At 51.7% G+C, this 20,825-nt stretch overlaps 1 long non-coding RNA gene across 4 annotated transcripts; it reads left to right on the plus strand.

The window, feature by feature from the left end:
* Window positions 1-42: 42 nt before the first annotated feature.
* Window positions 43-12,008, plus strand: LOC102155066. 4 transcript variants are annotated; one of them, XR_005372581.1, is made up of 4 exons: window positions 43-318; window positions 935-1,017; window positions 2,187-2,432; window positions 2,996-4,977. It is a non-coding gene; the product is annotated as an uncharacterized LOC102155066 (long non-coding RNA). The 4 variants fall into 4 exon arrangements; XR_005372580.1 differs by lacking the exon at window positions 935-1,017 and adding an exon at window positions 9,618-12,008 and having other exon boundaries at window positions 44-318; window positions 2,996-4,566; XR_005372582.1 differs by lacking the exon at window positions 935-1,017 and adding an exon at window positions 5,657-7,046 and having other exon boundaries at window positions 44-318; window positions 2,996-4,566.
* The last annotated feature ends 8,817 nt before the right edge of the window (window positions 12,009-20,825 follow it).

A 20,825-nucleotide genomic window follows, 5' to 3' on the forward strand; every position in this document is an offset into this window, starting at 1 on the left:
TAGAGTCTCTGAAGTCATAGAAGTAGATGAGATCACCTGGGCAGTGTGGAGAGAAGAAAAAACAAGGAACAACAGAAACAGAATTCTGGAGAGGGCCCATGATGTAGACCAGGAAGGTGCAGCCAGAGGGAAGGAGCCAATGGAGTTATGCTGTGCTGAGAAAGGCCAGATAAAGTAGCATTTCAAGATGGAGAGACATATGCTGCTAAGCAAGGAGGCCTTCTGGGTACTTGGAGGGAGCAGTTTCAGGAAAGGGGTGAAGACCATGGCCACACTACTGTGGACTGGGGAGAAAGTAGGGGCGAGGAAGAAAAGACAGTAAGTGTGGGTACCTCCAACACAGTTGGCTATGAATGGCAGAAGGAGCTAGGGCAGCGGCTGGAGCTGTGCAGGTTCAACAGATGGACTCTTGAGCATCATCAATGGTGGTGGGAGGGGCGAGTAGAGATGGAGAGATTAAATCAAGGGGGGGCAGAGGTACTCACAGCAGGCAGGCATCCTTGAGAAGGTAGAAGGAGATGCCTGTGCGGCTCTCATTGTGGCTGGAGCTTGAGGGAGAGGAGGCTTGGAGCCGACAGGCTCTCCCTGTGAACTGAGAGGAGGGGCTGTGAGATCCCAATGGTCTGAGTGCAGGGAGCTCTTTACATCTGAGGACCAGAGATTCAGGGACTCACATCGCTGAGAGGTGGGGAGTGAGGTCACCTGCTCAGAGGGCTGGAAGTGGAGGAATAATGTTTTCATCGTGGACAATGTCAGTCCCTTTAGTACACTGGGTTCCCACAAACAAGCAGGCAGCCTGAAGCCCGCATAATGCTGGTCCCTCAACTAGGCCCTGAAAGCCTTAATTTCCGTCTGGAGTCTTTGGCCAGGAGGAGTTTAGGCCCTCTCTTTAGGAAAAGACCATTTCTTAAGCTCTTCTGAACCTCCTCCCCAGCCTTCCTCTGGGAGCAGCCAAGGGGCCTGGCGCCTGCCCTTCCCTGCTCGGATCAATCCCTGAAGAGGGCAGTATTTTCACAGGTGGGCCCTGCTCTGAGGAGCCCCATTATAAGAAGACTCTGGCTTTTTAAACTGGGCCAGTAAAGGAATTTGCCAAGAGGGTCTTTGAAGTAATGACCTCCCCAGTTAGTGCCTTGAAATATATTTTTACATCTTGGAGGAGAGATTAGGATTTGGGGGGCCCAAGAACTGTGGGAGGGAAGAGACCTAGAAGGTGGCAGGGTTCTGGCTTCTATCCAGAGGCCTGCTTGGGGAACAGAGGCTGCTGCTCTGGGAGGGGCCTGGAGTCTGGGGAAATCAAATTCACAGAATTCTATGTGTCTAAACCCAGTCCCTGGGCAAAGGAAGCCCTTCTGGATTAGAACTGTTTATTCTCCATAAGTACAGGCCTAGCCAGGCTCAGTGTGAGGTCCCAGCCAGCCAAAGCCATGTGGAGTGGCCCCTTCCCCTGTCCAGTGAGGATGAACAGGGTGATGGCAGGAGTGTAGAGGTGATGATGGGGAGATGGGCCCAGAAGGGGACACCCCTATGGTGCTAAGGACCTTCTGCATGATTCTCATTCATTCATTCATTCATTCACTCACTAATTCTGTCCCCACATCTTTATTGAGCATCTACTATATGCCAGATTTATTGCTGGGGATTCAACGGCAGGTTCAATAAGCCTGGTCCCCGCCATAAGGAGCTTGCTTACATCCTGGCAGGGAGACAGACATTAAGTAATCCAGTGTGCCACCCTACAGCTACAAACTGTGAAGGAGGTATGGAGAGAAAAGGACTGTGAGTCCAGAGAACATGGGACTATGGTGAATAGGGTTCTGGGGAAGCCACTTTTGAGTTGGGACTTGCAACCTGGGTGGACATTAGGCAGCATTCGAGACTGAAGGGACAGCCTGCGGAAGGGCCCTCAGGGTCAGCTGGAAGACCTCTAGGGGCACAGAACTGAGAGGGAGGGGGGCATGTGGAGGAATATGAGGCTAGGGAGGCCAGCAGGGGCCAGATCATATACAGCCTTGCCGGTGGTAGCAAAGGGTTCAGATTTTATTGTAAATAGGAAGCTCTTGCCTGCTGTGGCACAGGTTTGGGTGTGGGGCCGCTGCCAGCAATGATAAGGTGGCACTTGTAGTCGGGAAGTGGAAACAGAAGTCCCTGCTGTCTCATCTCATTGAACTTGACCTCCATCTACCCAGAAATACTTTCCAGGGAACAGCTGGAGATAGGGCAAGTCTTCGCAGGGCCGGAGGAGTCTCACAGAGCAAAGTGCAGAGGCATCAACGAGGGGATCTTTTTGGCACACTGGAGTTTGTGCAAAAGGAATGTTAAGAATCATGCTGATATGCATTGGGGTCAGCAAGCGGAAGACTTTGAACACAAGGATGAGGAAGTTTGATTTCTTTGGAGATCCCTGAAGGCTTTTGAGCAGAGGCACAACCCAAGTAAATATTGAAAATCTTGTTTGGTGTTTGGTAGGATGGGTTGGAGGGAGCAGAGGGACAGGAGATAAGGCCTGCGGTCCTGAGGTGTTTGTGGTCCAGGAGAATAGTCAGGTGTGACTATGGGAGAGGCAGGGATGTTGGGGCAGGTGTAGAGGCTGGGGTACTGTTGGCAGAAGCCCCAGCAGAACTTGTTGAGAGATGAGCTATGTGTGTGCATGCATGTGTGCATACGTGGGTGGTGGCGGGAGTGGTGGTGCTGGAGTGAATTTCAGAGAATTCCAAGGACACGACCATGCACTTGGATTACCATGGCATTTGGTGCCATTTGGAGGTTTGTGGTGCAGGTCACTTTGGCCAGGCTGAGGTTGAGGTGCTGAGTGGACTCTCAGCTGGGGAAGCCAAGTGGAGCGTTGGAAAGTCAAGCCTGGAACTCAGAAGGAAAGAGGAGCTCTAGAATTAGCTAGCTTCTGGTGTGAATTAATCACTAATTAACTGATTATTCCCTAAACAAAATGCCGCCTCTGTGAATTCCCATACTTTCCCGTCAAATTCTGCAACCCTAGTTACGGAATTCCAGCCTGTCATGCCTGAAGTTGACCTCACCCTTGACAATCAATAATGACATTAGTTCATCCTTCATTCTCCACACACTCTACTCCTTGCTCTTGACCAACTCCGGGTGGAAACATGCAGAGACTCACTTCACAATTCCCATCTGACTTGTCTCCTGAGCTTCCAAAGGCTCCCTTTCAACCCCAAGGAAAATTGCATGGCCCACGGCTTCTGTGTTCCCAGCAACATTTTTGCTCTTGTGTTTTGCCTATCCTGGTGCTCCCACTGGAATACCTGCCCTTCTCTTTGCTTATCTCTGCTTTCCCAGGTGGACAGCCAACAATTATTATAGGCTGAAGACTATAAGCCTTTGTGAAGCTTGCCCCTTCTCCAAGGCCCATCACCTATTCCAGAACCTCTCCCACGACTATGCCTCAGCCAGCTCCCCCTGCAAGGCCAGTGAAGTGTCAACTCTGTATTACAGATGATTTGGATCACATATGGCATTTGCCCAGCAGGTTAGAACTTGGTCCTCTTCTACCTGTTTTTGCTGCTTCCAGTTCATCTCATGCAGGTGAGCTGTGCCAGTCAAGGGACGCTGAGCTCTATGGGAGCAATCACTCCACTTTGAGACCTCAGGGGCTTCACATGGCACAAGCTGATTTCTTGCTCATGCTGTATGTCCACCATGGATTGGTGGGAGGTCCTTCTCCTTGAGGACCTGGGCTGATGGTGACCTGGCATCTTGTAGCTTCACCATCTGGAATGGTGTTGTCCGAGAGAATTTTCTGCCGTGATGGAATGTCTTATATGTGCTGTGCAATGCAACCTCTACTAGCCACATGTGGCTATCAAGGACTTGAAACATGCTAGTGTGACTGAGAAACAGAATTTTGAATTTCATTGAATTTTAACGAATTTCAATAGCCATATGCGGCTATGGCTACCACACTTGGCAGTGCAGCTCCGTACCACGAAGTCTCTATATCCATCTCCCAGGTGCCAGCAGAAGAGAGCACGTGGAGAAACTTGCCTACTTTTCTGTGCTCAGCCAAGAAGTCATCACTGGTCAGACTGGACAGAGCAGGGACCCCACCTAACTGCCAGGAAGCTGGAGAGTGTGCGGGACCCACGAATACTTAGAGAGCAAGAAATAACTTCCCCACCGAGCTCTTCTCAAACCTTCCTGGGGCTAAGAGGCATAGACTTGGAGCCACAGATTCAGAAGGGCTGCGTGGAGAGAAAGAACAAGGATGGACTGAGACGGAGTGGAGAGATTGTACCTTTGAGATGCCGAGATGGGCCCAGAGAGGACGAAGAGTATAATCACCGGCCACACAGACTGGCTGAGCCTAGAGTCCTGAGGTCCTGGCTCAGAGATGAGAGAATGGGGAAGGCAGGATACTCTAGCGTGCCTGAGGGAACAAGGGACACTGGCTGGACACATCTAGCCTTTCATTCTGGGTCCCTGGGAAGGGAAGAGCTTACTAGCTGCCAGAGGCCTGTTCTCAGAGCCCTTGGAAGGGAAGGGCCCCACAAGGCTTTCAGTTTTCAAATGGCTTTGGCTCATCGCCCCCCTGAGGTGAGTCACTGAGCTGCCTGCAAGGGATGAACTGCTGGAGAGAACCCAGCATGAGGTCATCTGGGCCACACTTCCCGCCTGACCCCAGCCATGGGGCCAAGTTCAGGGAGTTTCCCAAGGCCAGTGAGGAAGAGGGTCATGCCCCGGCTGCTGCAGAGCTTCAGCTATCATGAAGGGGGTGGAGGCGGGTGGGGTGGGGTGCTGTTAGGGTCAGGGCCCACGAACTATGGAAGGGACCTCAGGAGTGACGCAGGAAACCGAGGCGCAGAGAGACACCCCAAGCCCACTCAGGGAGTTAGTAGCTGAACCTGAACTGTGAGCAGTGCCTAGGATCCCACACAAGGTTCTTTGTACCCCCTCATGCAGGGGTCCTGGCGGCAGCGCTGTCCCAATACATCCTCACGGCCTCCAGGTTGGTGTACGCTCCAGCTGTTTTTATTTTTCCTAGAGACCCACATAACTCAGGCTCTGTCCACTTCTGATTTAAATCCTCGCTGCCATTGGAACCCTTTTCTTTTCCTCTCACCCCCACCCCGCCCAGGACAGACGACAATGCTCCAGATGGCAGAGGGAGACCCGTGTGAACAAAGGAAAGGTTTTATTTGAGTCTGGGGCCTGGGAAAGGAGGCTCAGCTTCCTCCAACCAGGTCAACACGAATCCATATTTTAAAACACACACACACACACACACACACACACACACACACACACTAGAGTGGGAGAAATTCTTCACTTTACAAACTATTCTTCATTTTAGAGAAAATTCTACCATAGGATTCCACTAAGGCAAGGCGTTCCCTGGTGTATTTCATATGGAATTTGATTCACAAAACTTCTAATTTCAACAAAATGTTATTAACAGTTACCATCTGTAAGGCACCAAAGGTTTTTAAAATATGGCATACAATCAAAGTTAGGCTTGCCTGTAGGTTCCTCAAGCATCAGGGAACCCAAAATCGGTTTGGACTATGCCAGCCTCCAATCTGCCTGGGCCAGGAGAATTTAACCCCATTTTATTAAGGAAAAATTGATGCAGCAGTAAGGAATTAGAGCCAAGACTTGGAAACTGTGTGCCCTCTCTACTGTGCAGGGGAGGATGTGTTTGGAAGCCGGTCTGCTGCAGAGCGTCTTCAACTTTGGAACCTCTCCACCTCCCCACGGCGTGTCCAGCAGGCTTGGGGCCACCGAGCAGAGTGATTAGCTCCCCTTCTGTCAGAGGCCGGTGTACATTCCAAAAGCTCCCTCTCTTTCCCTCTTTCTAATGCTGTACAGAGGTAGACTCCTTACCACAGGGCAAGTTGGCCTGCCCTCTGCTGGTATCTGTGGCAGATGGTATTTTCCAGAGATTTCCAAATACCTGAGATCCATGTGTTGTACCATGCCACTCTCCCATCGGCAGCTGGAGTCCACCTCCACTTCCCTTGTTTCTTGGTGGGCACCGATTGCCTGAGCAACAGAGCACAGTGGAAGTGATGCTGCATAACTTCTGAGCCTAGGTCATCTAGAAGGTGATGCTGCCTTTGCCCCGTAATGGTTGTGCTTATATAAGAAGTCCAGCTTCCTTGAGGTCACCATGCTGTGAGGAACCCAAGGCACATGGACAGGCCACAGGTAGCTCTTCTGGCCATCCGTCTTGGCCCGGGTGCCAGATGTGTGAATCAGAAGTCTTCAGATGCCTCCAGTCCCCAGCTCTCAAGCCACCTCCAGCCCCTAGGTCTTCCCAGCTGAAGCTCAGACAGCACAGAGCAGGGATAAGCCATCCCTACCATGCCCTTTCCAATTCCTAACCCACCAATTCTGTGAGTGTAGCAGAGGGCTGTTTCATGTGGTGACAGTTGTGGGATTATTTGCTCAGTGGCCAGAGTAACCAGAAGGATGCTTTGAGGTCTCAGGCACCTAACTATTCTCCTCCATAGAACTCATTGCAATGGTAATTAATGAATTAGCTATTGAGGAAATTCTTTCATTAAAGACTGTCTTTCCCATTCAACTCCAGTTTCCAGGAAAGCAAGGAATACAGTCGGGGCAGTCACTATATTCCTAGGGAGTCAACCAGAGAGATGTTCGGTGAATATTTAATGAATGACTGATCCTTACACTGTCCTCAGATTGACCTCTAAACTTGACCTCAGAATCATTCTGGCCCTGGATTCAGACTGACTCTAACTCTGGCCATAGATCAACCCCTAATTCTGGCATCAAAGGCCTAACCTTGACCATGGCCAGAGCACAGCCTCTTGCGCTATAGCCTGGGCACTAAGCCCTGCGTCATACTGACCTCTACACTTGACCTCAGAATGACCCCTGATCCTGACCTCTGGCTAAGTCCTGGCCTCACCATGGCCTGGATGAACTGGCCCCGGCCTACCTCTCCTGGATCATCCTTTGTTCCCCACAATCCGCCCCCATGTTCCCCATGTTCCACTCATACTGCTTGAAGGAGTAAAGATCTTTGTGGTGTCTGCACCTCCTGCTCCTGGCTCCCTGCTCCCGGTCAGGCTTGCACTCGCCCCCGGGGCCAGAAACACTCTCTCTCTACTAACTCCTACTCTTCCTTTCAATCCTGCTTAAATGTCACTTCTTCAAGATCAGCTCTTTCCAGTGAGACCCCCTTGATAATTGCTGTCAGCATTTTCACACTTTATAACTATATATATACATACAAAAACACTTGCTGTTATCTGCTTGAGGTCCTCCTCTTCCTAGAGACTGGAAGCTCCTTCTCTGAGCGCAGGGACCACATTTGTTGCCTTTGCCGCTCTCTCCACAGTACAGGCCGCGAGGGGCCTGGCGCGTACAAGGGGCCTCATAGATACTTGCAGAACGATGGAACGGACCAACGACCAGGTACCGTATCAGGTACCAGGAAGACTTCGCTGCGCCCCTCCCTGCAAGGTGGGGCTGCCAGGCCCCCCCTGTTCTCTGGCGGCCCCTGAGCAGGCAGATGGGTGGCAGCTCAGCCACAAGCCGGGTTATTGGCTGCTCCCCCTCCCCCTCCGTGCTGCTGCGGCCCATCGGGGTGCGGCCCCCCCAGCCCCGACCGGCGCCCCCCTCCCTCCGCGCTCCAGCACGCACAGGCCCAGGCAGCTGGGGAAACACGGCTGAACTGTTGAACCGAACCGCTGCTTCTCTCCAGCCTCCTCTCTGGCCTCCGCGCTCCTCGGCTGATTCATGTGAGGAGCCATCAGGAGCAAGCAGAGCCTCAAACAGAGGAGAAACACATGAAGAAGCCGAGAAAGGGGCGGTAGGAGACAGGCAGGGAGACATCCATCTCCCCATGCCCTCTGTCCTCATCACCATCCCCCTGAGGGTTGCAGGCAGTCAAAAGTTCAAGCTCCATGTTTTCTGGAAGAGGGAGGGAAATCTGTGTGTGGGGGATAAAAAAAAGTCCCCAAACTCAAATCACGCACACAGAACAACAAGCCATAAAACTGAACACCATTGGGAGAAGATGGGGTCACATGGTGGGGATCTGGATTGCGGGGGGGGGGCGGCGGCACTTGAGAAAACGCAGCCTCCTCAATGGGAACCAGATGGGCTACGTGCTCTTAAATAGAATCCCAGACTCGCAGCGCTGGGCGGGAGCCGCTTGGCCCCGGAGTGCTCTCCCCCGGCCCCCTCCCGGGCACGGGCCGAGGAGGCTGAGGGGGGCGGTGGCAGGCCCTGGGGCTGCGACAGAGTGGCTTCTAGACCCCAGGCTCCTGGCTCCGCGTCCCTGTTCCGCTCAGCCTGCCACGCCGTCGCCCAGCCCTTTGCCAGAATCTCCAAATTAGAAGCATATCGAGAAGCAGTCCTGTCATCCCCCTTCCGCTCTTTCTTCTAATTCTTTCTCTTTGCAGTATGATTTTATAGGTGCCAGGAAGCAGACTCCGCGTTTGAAAGTCTCTCTCCCCATCCCCATCCTCAGTCCTGCCCCTGCCCCACGGGGAGCACACAGCACCCACCTGCGACAGGCACGGTGCCTGGTGCTTAATGTCTGCTTGCTGATGCAATTGTCCCAATGCCCTGGGAGGGAGGCTCGGTATCCCTTAGGATGGCACGTGGGACTGCTGGAGGTGAGGCTGGGGAGACGGGGATCAGACACTGGCATTTTGCTTCTATTGACCACACAAGATTTAGTATCTTAGCTGGAGACCCCATGGCCACAAAAGCAGGACATGAAGTGGACCCACAGGGGCAGCAGGGAGACAGACCCTTGAGATACTGAAATCCAAGCGGTGCGCATCACCTACCCTGCAGGAATCATTGTGTGAAAACATGTAGCCCCTGGGACATGCATTCCCTTTTCTCATTGACCTTTCCTCCCAGGATAAAAGGCATCACTCGCTGGTCTCTTCCCAGTTCCCCTGAGAAACAGATACTAGTGGTCATTTCTTAGGGGTGCTGCATGTGGCCCTGCAGACTACACTGAACAGCTCTGGGAGCACCATTCCCAGGGACCATGTTGTGAATGACAGCCCTGACCTCCCCCGGAGCTCTCCTGAGGCCCACCCCAGGCAGAAGGTGGGAACTCTGGGCTCCTTGGGGTGCAATGAGGAATCCCTGCTTGCCTCAGAGATGTCTGTGTCTCCTACTAGGAGTTGGTGTGGGGGGTTGGAATTGGGCATCCACTTTGAGATAATGTCCTCTTCTGGGTTGCCATGGGGCTGAAGATCCTTCCTTTCTAATCCCTCCTGGGGCTAGAGTTGTCTAACTAGGGTAGCATTGTCTCCCAACAACCAGTCACTTACTCATCCAGCCAAGGGTGGCCAGCACCTGGCAGCAAGCGCCTGAATTATAGGTGAACAAGTGTTAAGTGAGAGTCCCAGGCTGTGTCCTGATAGGAAGAACCGCTGCAGAGAAGTCAGAAGGGGAAGTGCCTGGAATGCATGGGGGCTGATGTGGCCACAGTGAGGAGTGAAGATTTGAGAGGAGTGAGGTTGAAGCAGGGATCAGCTCGGGAAGGGTCTGGAAGCCCATCGCCAGGAGCAGACATTTTAATCAAAGAACAGTAGGGATGCTTTTGAAAACTTTGAGCAAGGAAGCGATGAGACAAACTGACTCTTTTGCAGCTTCACCGGCTGGAGTGGGTTTGAGGGAGCCGAAGTGGAGCACAGCAGCACAAGAGGAGACTATTTCGGAGTCCAGGTGACTGAAGGAGGACCCGGGCGGTGTCAGTTTGATGGAGAGAAGTGGATGGATCTGAGGACACGTCGGAAAGAGCCTTGCCCTGACTTCCTGCAGCATTGGGTGTGGGGGTGAGGGGCTGGGGGTGCTCTAAGTTTGGGGCCTGGAGAAGCAGGGTAGTTGGAGGGGCCACCCGCTGGGACTGGAACAAGGCCTCCTTCCCTAACCCATCCCGACTGCCTCACCCCGTGACTTCAGCAAGTGAGTAACATGTGCTGTGGCCTCTCCCTGCTCCCTTCCTCGCAGAGCAGATGGCGAGGGAAGGAAGAAGGCCAAGCCTCTGCGGCTGTGACTGTACTTTCCACTTTTAGCTCAGCACTTGGGAGCCCATGGCCTTGCCATTCCTTGCCTCCCACTCCTGGTTGTCTTAGCTCTGCTCCAAATCAAATCCAGCCCCATATTGTTTACTGAGCACCTGCTGTGGCCCTGCTGTGTGAAGGCCACCATGGGAGATGCCGGAGGAGCACGCGTGGTCCCACCTTGGTGACGTGAGGAGAGCTGGGGTGGCGGGAGGGGCCAAGCAGCCGGGGAGCATGGTGGAAAGAGAGTCCTAGAAAGCTGTGGGCACTTTCTGAGGTCCAACCATGGGAGCTGGAGGCAGAGTTAGCAGCTCTGATTAACTCCTGAGGCAGCGAAGGTCCAGCTCTACCTCCCCAACACACACAAGCATGCATGCACACACACGTGTGCATGAGTGTGCACGGCTCCTGACCTCCACCCTCAGCCTTCCTATCTCCTTCCTCCCTGACGGGGTGGAAAGAAGAAGACTGAGCACTCACCTGTCCACTTCCCTGCCTTACCATCCCAGACTGCTTCCAGATAAGAGGCCTCCTAAGACAGCTATTGCTGGTCCTCTATTCTGAACTTCCCCACAGAGCAAGTCAACTTGTGTGTCTCTAGAATGTTCCAGTGGTTCTCAAGGCATGGACCCCAGACCAATAGCATCCACATCATCTAGGAACTTGATGGAAATGCACATTCTTGGGGTACCTGGGTGGCTCAGTGGGTTAAGTGTCTGATTCTTGATTTCAGCTTAGGTCCTAATCTCAGGGAGGTGAAATCGAGCCTTGTGTTGGACCCTGTGCTGGGAATGGAGCCTGAATAAAATTCTCTCTCTCTTTCTCCCTCTGCCCACAGCCCGCCCCCCCCCCACATTAGTTCTCTCTCTCTCTGAAAGAAAGAAAGAAGAAAGCAAGAAAGCAAGAAAGAAAGAAAAATGCACATTTCTTAGGCCCCATCCCAGACTTACTGAATCAGTAGCTCTGGGGGTGGGCCTTCAGAATCTCTGTTTTCAAGAGCAACATCTCCCTGGCCCCTCCACCAGGGGATTCAGGCACACACTCTGGTTGTAGAGCCTCGGCTATCCTGGGACAAAACTTCCCCCCAGAAAAGGGAGACATTTCTCTTCTGCTGCTCTCCCTGAGAGAGGATGCACCAGTGGTTCCTTCAGGGCTGAACCCTGCCTCCCCCCAGAAGTCTTTTCCGTCCATATGGACTCGAGCTCTTCAGGTTTATCGCCGCTCCCATCATCCCCTGGGTCTGTGGGAGTGAAGGCCAGGTGGCTGCATCTGCCGCTGTGTCACCCGCCCTCTCAACCCCCAGCCCGGCCTGCCATATCCACACGGTGTCCTCAGAGGAGCCAGTATCATCCATGGAGAACATCAGGGCAGCAGAATAAATGGGTTGGTTTGTGAAAAGGGAAGGGCAATATCTCAATTCAGTTCACCGGGCTCCCATTTCTGCCCTAGAACCTTGTCCCTAGCAGTGGAGGGAAGCAACACGAAGCCATTGGTGTTGCAGGTGAGCGATGAAAGGCTGGTGTGCCCTGCAGACAGAATCAGTTGTCAGCTGGCTGCCTCTGGGGAGGGCATGGCTTTGCTGCCCTAAGGAGCTGATATGACAACGTTCTATTTAACCAGGGGTCCCTGTTGTCTCTAAAACTCCAGGCAAGAGCCATCCACCAAACAGACCCTCCTTCAAGGATTCCTGCTTCACAGGGCCCTTGGAAGAGCTTGTGGGAGGGACAGAGTGGGGTGCAGGGTTACTTCCTGCCAGTGGGGCCCCTCCTGCCTTGTGAGCATTTGGCCAAATATCAAATTTTTTCGTGGCAGTTTTTTCATTGCCTTTTATCATTTTCTGGTTTTAGTCTCCCATGAGTTGTAAAGCTATGTGTGCTTAAACTGTACATACTGGGTGGGAGTGGGGTGTTTGGCGCTAGACTGGGCAGGGCCAGAAGAAGGGAGGCACCATGCAACCCTTTCAGAGGAGCAGACACTGAAGACTGTATGTGTGAGTGCACAGGCCTCGCTGCCCACTGTTGATAGGAGCAGAGAACGGGGAGTTCTAGCCCAGGCTCCATCACCAATAGACTGTGTGCCTCCAAGGGAGTCAGGTAGCTTTTGGGGGCCTCAGTTTACTTGTCTGGCAAATGGGAACAGCCCTAGTTCCACCTCCCCCTCAGGAGCATTGTGGATATTCAAGGGAGCTAGTATCTGAAAATATTGATGGCTTCACAAAGCAAGGCCATGTAGTCACAACAGTCTTGAAGTCACCTCTTCTTGAAGGTGGGGACTTCGCTTTCCCATGTTTTTTATTCCCCAAGGCACCTGGTACAACCCATGACAGGTGGTCAATCAGTACTTGTTGAATGGATAAAACGAAACACACAGTCCCTGTCTCCACGGAATTGCAGATCTAGCTGGTGGCTTGTGGCAGGGATGAGGAACACACAATGGAAGAAATGTAAGAAGAGCAGGGTGAGGCCCTTGTTAGCTCAGACACCTCTAATTTAGAATTTGTGATGCTTTCAGGAGCTGGAGAGGAATTAGACCCTGCTGATGGGAACATGTGCTGAACAAACTCCTAGTGGGAACAAGATAATAATAATAGGAGCTCCTGGCCTCCAAACGAGGGGTGTGTTCCAGATGGCAGAGAGAGTGTTGGACCCTTTGGCAAAACCCGCTTGCATGGGAACAGTCAGTGTGCCAATCACAAGTGAACTCTGACCTCATCTTTGAAGCAGCCAGTACCTTTCCTTGACCATGCTTGGTTAATGGCTGTTCAGGGTGACTTCACGTATTTAAGGATCATAAAATTTTATTTTGTTAAGACCAGGCCATTACTGGCTCCCCTCTGCCTCCTCCCAAGCAGCTCATTTCCATTTGGCTTTCTAGTAGAGTTAGAGACAAAGAGCACGTAACCAACCCCATCTCATGGGTTCCCTTGGCAGCAGTTGGCAGGGGTAAAGGTGGGAGGGACCCTTGGGCCTAGCAGAGAGCTGCTGGCAGTGGGGGACCCAGGCCAGCCACTGGCCCTTCCCAGGCCACAGTTGCTTCAACAAAATGAGCAATGGGGCTCAGCCTAGAGCAATGGAAGAATAAGATGGCTCCTTTGCTGGACCCAGCCTCTTTGCCTGGTGGCCCAGGTTATTTGTCCATCCTTCCCAGCCTCGGACACTTGGGCCAGGCTTCTAGAGGGTAATGGCCTCAGATGGGAGGAGTATCAGGTAAGCACTGCCAGTTGAAGTGGGAGAGAGCATTCCAGACAGAGGGAACTCATGGGCTGTAGTGTGGTGGTGGGAAGGTGAGAGCCCAGGTCCCTGCTGGGTAGAAGGGACAGTGAGCAGCGTGGACATGTGGCAGAGGATGAAGGCGTGTGGTCCAGGAAGAGGAGTTCAATCATAATTGGTAAGAGGGAGTCGTTGCAGGCCATGAGTGAGGGTGGGTGATGGAGGGCCCGTGCACCGACCTACACAGCCACTTATTGGAGATACACTGGAGCTGGGAAGGTTGTTAGGTGAGGGGTCTGGGGGAGCAGTGGCTCTGCCCCCACAGGCTGCCGGGAAGAGGGCCAGTAGAAGGCCAGGGTGAGAAATCCCTCTACAGGCAGAATGCTGACTAGGGGCAGCAAGAGAGGACCTGGGGAGAACCTTCTGCCTAGAAATATCCTAGATAATTGAGATTCAACAATCCTCCTCTCTGGGTTCCTGGCAAAACCCAGGGGCTGTGTGAAATGTGCCATCCAGTTTCCTTCCAAAATCCTCACAGCCCTGCAACATTGGTGTTACCCCTCCTCATCTCCTGAGTGAGGAGACACCAAGAGCAGAACTGGCCACATCACTGGAGGCCTACATGCTAGGAAGACTGCCAGGCACCTGTCGGGACTCCAAAGTTCCTGCTCTTGCCACTGCCTCTGCCCCAAGCCTGAAATGGTGCCCATCTCTAGGCCAGAGCGGGCATGGGGATCAGGCTCTGGGGTAGGGAGTGCAGCACATGCTGGATAGAGGGGCTTGGCCCAGGTCCCAGCCCTAGGTGTTTGCTGGGCCTTATCAGGGGAGGGGGCTGGCCTGGTTTCAGGTCTGGGAGAAGCGGGAGGTCAGGATGGCTGTCTGCCTTAAACACTGCCATACTTTCTCCTCTTTACATCCTTGCTCAGACAACTTCCTCTGCCCAATCTGCTACTCCCTCTGACTGAGCTCCTGGGCAGTCTCCTCACATACCTTCACCCCTCAGTCTTCTCATCAGTAAAGACGGGCTAATAACATAGTGTGGCTATGGGCCATTAAATGAAATAATATATGATGAGTATGTATATATAAGCATCAGTAAGTGGATGGCTTAGCTCCATGGATTTTTATCTGTGGGCTTCCCACCATGTCCCCTTGTCCACCTGTTACATGTTCCATTCATCTTTTAAAGCCTGGTGTGAATGCCTTTTCGTCTCTCTTGGCAGAGTCTGTTTCCCTGGTGTCTGCCCCCACTGGAAGCTTGGTAACAGCTTTATTATGTGATTTATCATGGTCTGGCTGCAATCAGTTGAGGATATGTCTGTCCTTCCTGATGGTGAGCCCCTGAGGGCAGGGATTGTGCTCTCACCTCATTTGTTTGCTCCTTCCTGGCTCAGAAGGGGACAGCTACTGAGACAACTCTGGGCAGTCCCCAGACATGTGCCCTCTGGCCATGCCCACTGTGGCTCCTTCAGCTTGACGGAGAGGCCTCCCATCTCAGTCTCCATTTCCTCCAGGCCTCCTCACCCCAGGTCCTTAAGACCTTCTTCCTCACCTCTGACATGGGCCACCCATGACCCCATTAGTCTTTATTTCGCTGGCTCTCTCAGTCTCACCCTGATTATGTACTACTTTTGTTCTAGAAATGATTTTTAGTTTGGGGCTTGTTATTATCATGGTTACTCGATCCCGATTACCACAACCCCAAGAGTACTTACTGCAGATGACATATTTACAAGTATATTGCAAGAATATAAAGATAGCTAAGGAAATCAAGATGGAGGCAAATAGATTAGGGACGTAGGATAAAGTCAGGGGTAAAGCGAAGTCTACAGGTCTTGCAAATCTTACAGAAGTCAGTAAAAGAAAGAATAATATTTTAATAGGGAAAAAGAGATAAAGGCTCTCAATAGGTAGCCTGAAAGAGAATTAACCTCAAGGCTAATAAATACATGAAAAGATGCTCCTGGGGAACTAGTGAAATGCAATGTAAAAAGACAACCACTTCGAACTCTTGGCTTGGCAAAAATTAAACATTGTGATCATATCCAGTGTTGATGAGGAGAGGAAGAAACAGGAGCTCTGGGTCATGATGACAACCTCCTTGGACAATAATTTGATAATATGTAGTAAGGCTGAAGATAAGCATTCTCTCAGTTATTCTATAGAAAGTCTCACACCTATGTACAACTGATATAGATGAGATGTTAATTTGGCTCTGAGCTTTCTAGCAGCCAAGCAGAGGAGTGGATGATTAATGCCCATATAATGCAAGATTCTCAGTGCCCATGTAATACAAGATTCTCAATGCCCATATAAAAAAAAAAAGTAGATCTGTGGCTCTGGCTTTTCGGCCATCAATTCAAAGAAAAATTTCTCCTGTGGATTTCTCCTCATAGCAATGTGTACTTCCAGAGACAAGATCTTAGGCAACATCCCCATAATAAATAGTAAATTGCATACAACTTACTAAGTCTTAAAACTCAGAACTAAAAGGAAATTTAGTAACAGCAATTACAGGAGAGTTCAAAGCTATGCATCCAAGAATGAGCTCTCAGGTAGCTTAGGATAGCCTGGCTTAATTCAGGAATGAGATTTTTAATATGACCAGGAACCCACCTCACTCACCACACCTCCTTACCCCCCATGCTTTTGAATACAGCTGAGTAGCAGGGAGTTCAGGTTACAATTCCAGACAAACAACCAGGGTGAAAATATCCTCTGCTGTTGATTTAAGATATGACCATGAGCTTTGCTGATGACAAAGAAAATTGCTATAGCCAAGAAAATTGCTATCCTTTCATAAAACTGAAGGAGTCCTTATCAGGAACAGTGTCTAGATAGATAGTTACCCTGATGCTGAGGCATGTGGAACAAGTATAGGTAAATAAGGGAAAATATTTTAAAATACACATAAATGCAAGCTATGGCTCATTTCTAATCACAAAATTTTGAGAGTTTCCTTGTAGACAAAAGGAAGATGGATAATGATCACGTGGAGTTCCAATATTGCCACTTTGTAGAAGTTTGCGGACTTTAATTCTGAAATGTCAGGCTCATGATCCAAAGACACAGCTTTGGTGGTTCATGAGTAAAGCTTCCAGCCCCCAGAGGAGTGAATATTTGTCATGACCCCTCAGTCCAGTCTTTCTGGTGGTCGTGACAAAAGCTGCATGCCTGAACCAAATGTTTCCTGTCCCAGAAAGTAAGGAGGGGCCCTGAAACCAGTCCTCTTTTATCCCATTTCAGAAAGAGACTCTGTTAAATGGTAACTCCTATGATTCCCAGAGTGGTACAGTAGTCATTGAGGTTCTCAGGATACACTGATCCATACTGAAACCCCACAATTGGCCCCATAACGGTTCCCGCCTGGGAGTCAGAGGCCAGGATAGTGGGACCCATACTGGGAAGATGGGTAGTGGTTTTCATTTGCTGCCTTTGTTGGAATGGTGTGACAGGGATCAATGCAGGGAATAACTGTCATCCCAAAGCTGAAGATTACCAAAGAGGAACGATGCTTCTGGGCCTCTCCGATGTGCCCTTTGCCAGTTCTGTGTGTCCATCCCACAGCTCTTGTGAGCTTTGCTCCTAAGAGTTTGCACCATCTGGAAATTCTGAGTTTCTATCCGCCTGTGGCAGACCGAACTACTATACTGCCCGATTGGCGAAGGAATATGGCCCAATTTTCTTGCCTCCAGCAGGATAAGCTCTGTGGTGAGATTAATGCTCCAGAGCTCCCTGCAGGATCATACAGACACTGGAACTTCACCTGAAATCACACTGTGATTTAGATTTTTCCTATCCCTGTCCCATTCTCCCCACTCCTCCAAAGTGCTTCTCTTGGAAGCATTTCATTGATGAATCACTTGCACATGAATCCACTTCTCAGGGTCTGCTTCTGAGAGACAGCAGGTCCACTGAGGGGGCTTTCCAGGGTCTGATGCACAATGGAAGAGTCGAGTTGGGCTTGCACTGATGCCTCCCCCACTTCCTGTTCCTCTCACCATGCTTGGATCAGGGACAGAAGGACCCTGAGATCGTTGTTCATAGTCAGTCCTTCCTGATGGAGACAGAGACCTCCTTCAACATCTGTGACAAGTGGCTGGATATTTGGGATTTTGAGAAACAAGTAGCTCCTAGAGCAACTGGGATGTGACGCATCTTGGCAATCGGGCTCCCTTTGCTGCGTTCCTCTGGGGCTGCCTGGTCGGCTTGCCAGGGGAGTTTTGGCTTCCCAGAGAACTCGTAAAACAAGAATTTTACAGCCAGAGTCCCTACTGCCGAGATCAGGGAAGTCGGACCACGATGAAGTGGTCCCCGTTGGTGGTGTGCGGCTACAAGGAAAGCACCCCCGGAGGTGCATGGCAGTGACAATCTGGCCACCCCTCGGGCCACAGGATGGTCCTGACCAGACCTGCTCAGCTTGCTCAGAATTGGCCTGAGGCTGCCAATGGGCAGAGGGAGTTTGAGGGTGGAAGGGCTCTGTTTCTGAACCTTCTAGAATGCCCATTTCACAGATATAGCAGTTGTTGCATCATCAAAGCCACCAGCCCTTTGGCTGAACTGCAAGCCCATTTCCCGTCAACGTATGCCATGGGCTGCTGTTGAGCAATAGCATTGTCAGTTGGATCAGATGGCCCCCTTTGGTCATGATGACTTTCCCAGAGGTGTGGCCCGAGGGGAAGCAGTCTTTGAAGGCAGCTTGCCCATGGATGGGGCCCAGCCTGGGCCTTTTTGAGAAAGGCATCAGCATTCCCAGCATCTAGGTCACTTCCAATTAGCATGGCGATCAGGGTGGGCTGGCTAGGGAAGCTGAAAGGGCTCCTTAGCTGAGACCCTGCCCTCCAGGAGCATCCTCATAGCACAAACAAAGGAGAGTAGACTCTGGAACTGGTCCTGTCGGGTTCAGTCAGGTACCTGATGTTCTCCAGGGGTAGGGGTAGGGGTAGGCCACCCTGTCAGCAGTGGCCAGCAAAAGCTGAAAACAGAGGGTTTTTAGAAAGAGTGTTTCCTTGGAAAGAAGGGGTCTCTGGGGCTCCACGCAAAGTGCCCACCCCACATTCCAACCAGGCCACTTCCCTGCACTTCCCTAACCTGGGCATAGCCCTCCATCTCATGTCTGGAGCCACCTTCCCTACCATCTTGGGGGAAAAAGTGCCCTGCATGCTCTCCAAGGGTGCAGTAGCCTTCTGCTCTGAGAACCAGCCCCCTCATACCTTCTCCAAGACTCTCCCCCAGCACTTGGTTTTGTGATGCCAGGTCAGTCATTGTTCAGCCTATAAAGCTAAATTCATCCTCAGAGCCACACACAGGCTGAGGCTCTCTGCCTCCATCTGCTGAGGTCTGGCCTCTGCTCTGTCCCCTCACTCCTCTGGAAGGGCTCCCACAAAAAGTCAGCAGTACTTTCCACTACCAGTGATGGAGGCATCTCAATCTTTAGTGCCTCGTCTTCTCTCAGCCTTGGACGCTATTGGGGGTGTCCCCCTTTCTAACAGCACCCCTCTGTCTCCTCCCACCTCTGGGGTTGGCAGTCTAGGCCAACTCACTTGCTTTAAACTGAACCCAAATTAATCCCTGCTTTTCCCCCAGATCTCCTCTTCTTCCAGGTAAATGCATCATTTTTGGTACCACCTGGTGCCACTTGGCTCCTTCTCCTTCAACCCTCCCCACCAGAGCCAATAGCATCACCAGTTGGTCACACAGGTGCTCCTGCCAGAAACCCACGAACCACCCTCACTCCATCACCCCACATAGTGTCCTGTTGATTTTTCCTACTGGTTACTTGTTATGTCTGTCCTCTCTCTGTGGTCAGGGCCTGGGCTCTGTTCAGACCTCCACCTCACCTTCCAGCACCCTCCCAAGTGCTTTTGCCTGGTCGCCAAGAGCAGGAAAGCCTGTTTCTTGGGGGAACAAAGCCAGGCTAGGGATGGGCCCTGAGTGTATCTCCTCACTGGGGGGAACCTTAAGGAAGGCTGGACTGAGGTTACATTCCCGTGGTCTCTCTGAAGCCACGTGAGCCTTCATGTGCTGGCTGTGTGTGCCCAGAAGCCTCTCCGCTGGGCAGAATCAGTCCTAGAGGCATCCTTCATTCCTATGGCCTTGTCTGCTGAGTGGGGGAGGGGAATGGAGGTTCACCTCCTATTGCCCTCCCCATACAGAGCCCCAGGCAGCCCCTGTCCTTCCCGGGGTGGGGGGTGCTCTGCTCTGCTCACCCCCACTCACTGGCTTCCCCTTTGGGGAAACACCCCCCACCAGCTCGCTGTCTTCCATGAAGCCACACTTGAGTCTCCAAATAGATGGCTTTAAAAGCCTGAACCACCCTGGGGGTTGCCCAAACACCAAACACCCCCCCTCCTGGGGCAAGGGCATACTATCTCCTGGACGTCCCTCCTGAAATAAGGAAGCTGAGGCCTCGATAGTAAAGTGAGACCCCTGGAGCTGGAAGAGGGGCTGCCTGCAGAGTTTCTGCTTCTGCAGGAAGAGCCTCTGTTGGGTGTGGAGGTACAGGCACCCCCATAAGCCTCATTTCTCTGGGGCAGAGGCCCCTGCAGGCTAAGAAGCCCCTCATTCCTATACTTGTCCTAACTGGAGTGAATGGACAGTGAGTGGTCTGAGGGGTGTGTATGTGTTGGGGGGGGGGGTGGACGGGCAGCGTGAGCATCCCTGGGGACCTGCAGGAGCGCCCTGTGGGAAGCGGGGGCACTGGAGAGAACCCCTGGGGCCTGGTGGGGTTTGGGGAACTAGGAACCAAGCCCTGGTGGCCTGGGGGAGGGGCAGGAGGCCTGTGGGAGAGAAGCTTTCAGACTTTCAGGGAACGTAAATTTTACCCCTGGCTACTTTCTCTGGGATTTATTTCTCGGTGAACTTGAGACTTTGCCTAATTATGTTTGGGTCTCTTTCAAAGCACATAAATTGCATCCAGTTCTTCTGCCTTCTTCTTAGGAATAAATTGTCCCTGTGCAAGGAGGGATCTGGGGGAGAGAGTGAGACTTTATTAATTCGACACAGAACTCTGTTCCCCTGCCCTCCCCTCTGCCCCCCGTTGAATAATAAAATAATGAAGATTTGACTTGGACCAGGATGTGTGGATAAATATATTGGTGACATGAATGGAAATGGATTTATTACATAAACAGGAGACTTCATCAATTTAAACCTGGCCTCCTTTCAATAGGCATAAATTACATTTTCTTTTCCTACCAGTTGCTGTTTTTTTTTGTTTTTTTTTTAAGAAACTGGATTTATCGGAATCGAGATTTCACTAATTTATTTCATGGAGCCCCGTGTTTCCTCTTTCTGCCCCACTCATTAAAGACTGGTCCTTCGTAATCTCCCCCAACATAGTCTCACTCAGGAGCTCTGTGTTCCACAGGGAGGAAGGTTGGGGTGAGGGGTGGTGGGAACATGGCTCAGGGAGAGAGACAGAGATGCTCATGCCTCTCCTCCCTCTAGAACTAACCACGTAGACTTAGCAAGGGTGCCTCACCAGGGTGTCCAGCCCCAGAAGTAGTAACAAAGTATAGAAAGGATCCCTGAAAGTATAGTCTTTCCCCACCCCAAAAGTAGAGAGAAGGTCCTTTCCCAGGCC

This window comes from Canis lupus, chromosome 17 (assembly GCF_011100685.1).
Source record: "Canis lupus familiaris isolate Mischka breed German Shepherd chromosome 17, alternate assembly UU_Cfam_GSD_1.0, whole genome shotgun sequence".
NCBI lineage: Eukaryota > Metazoa > Chordata > Mammalia > Carnivora > Canidae > Canis > Canis lupus.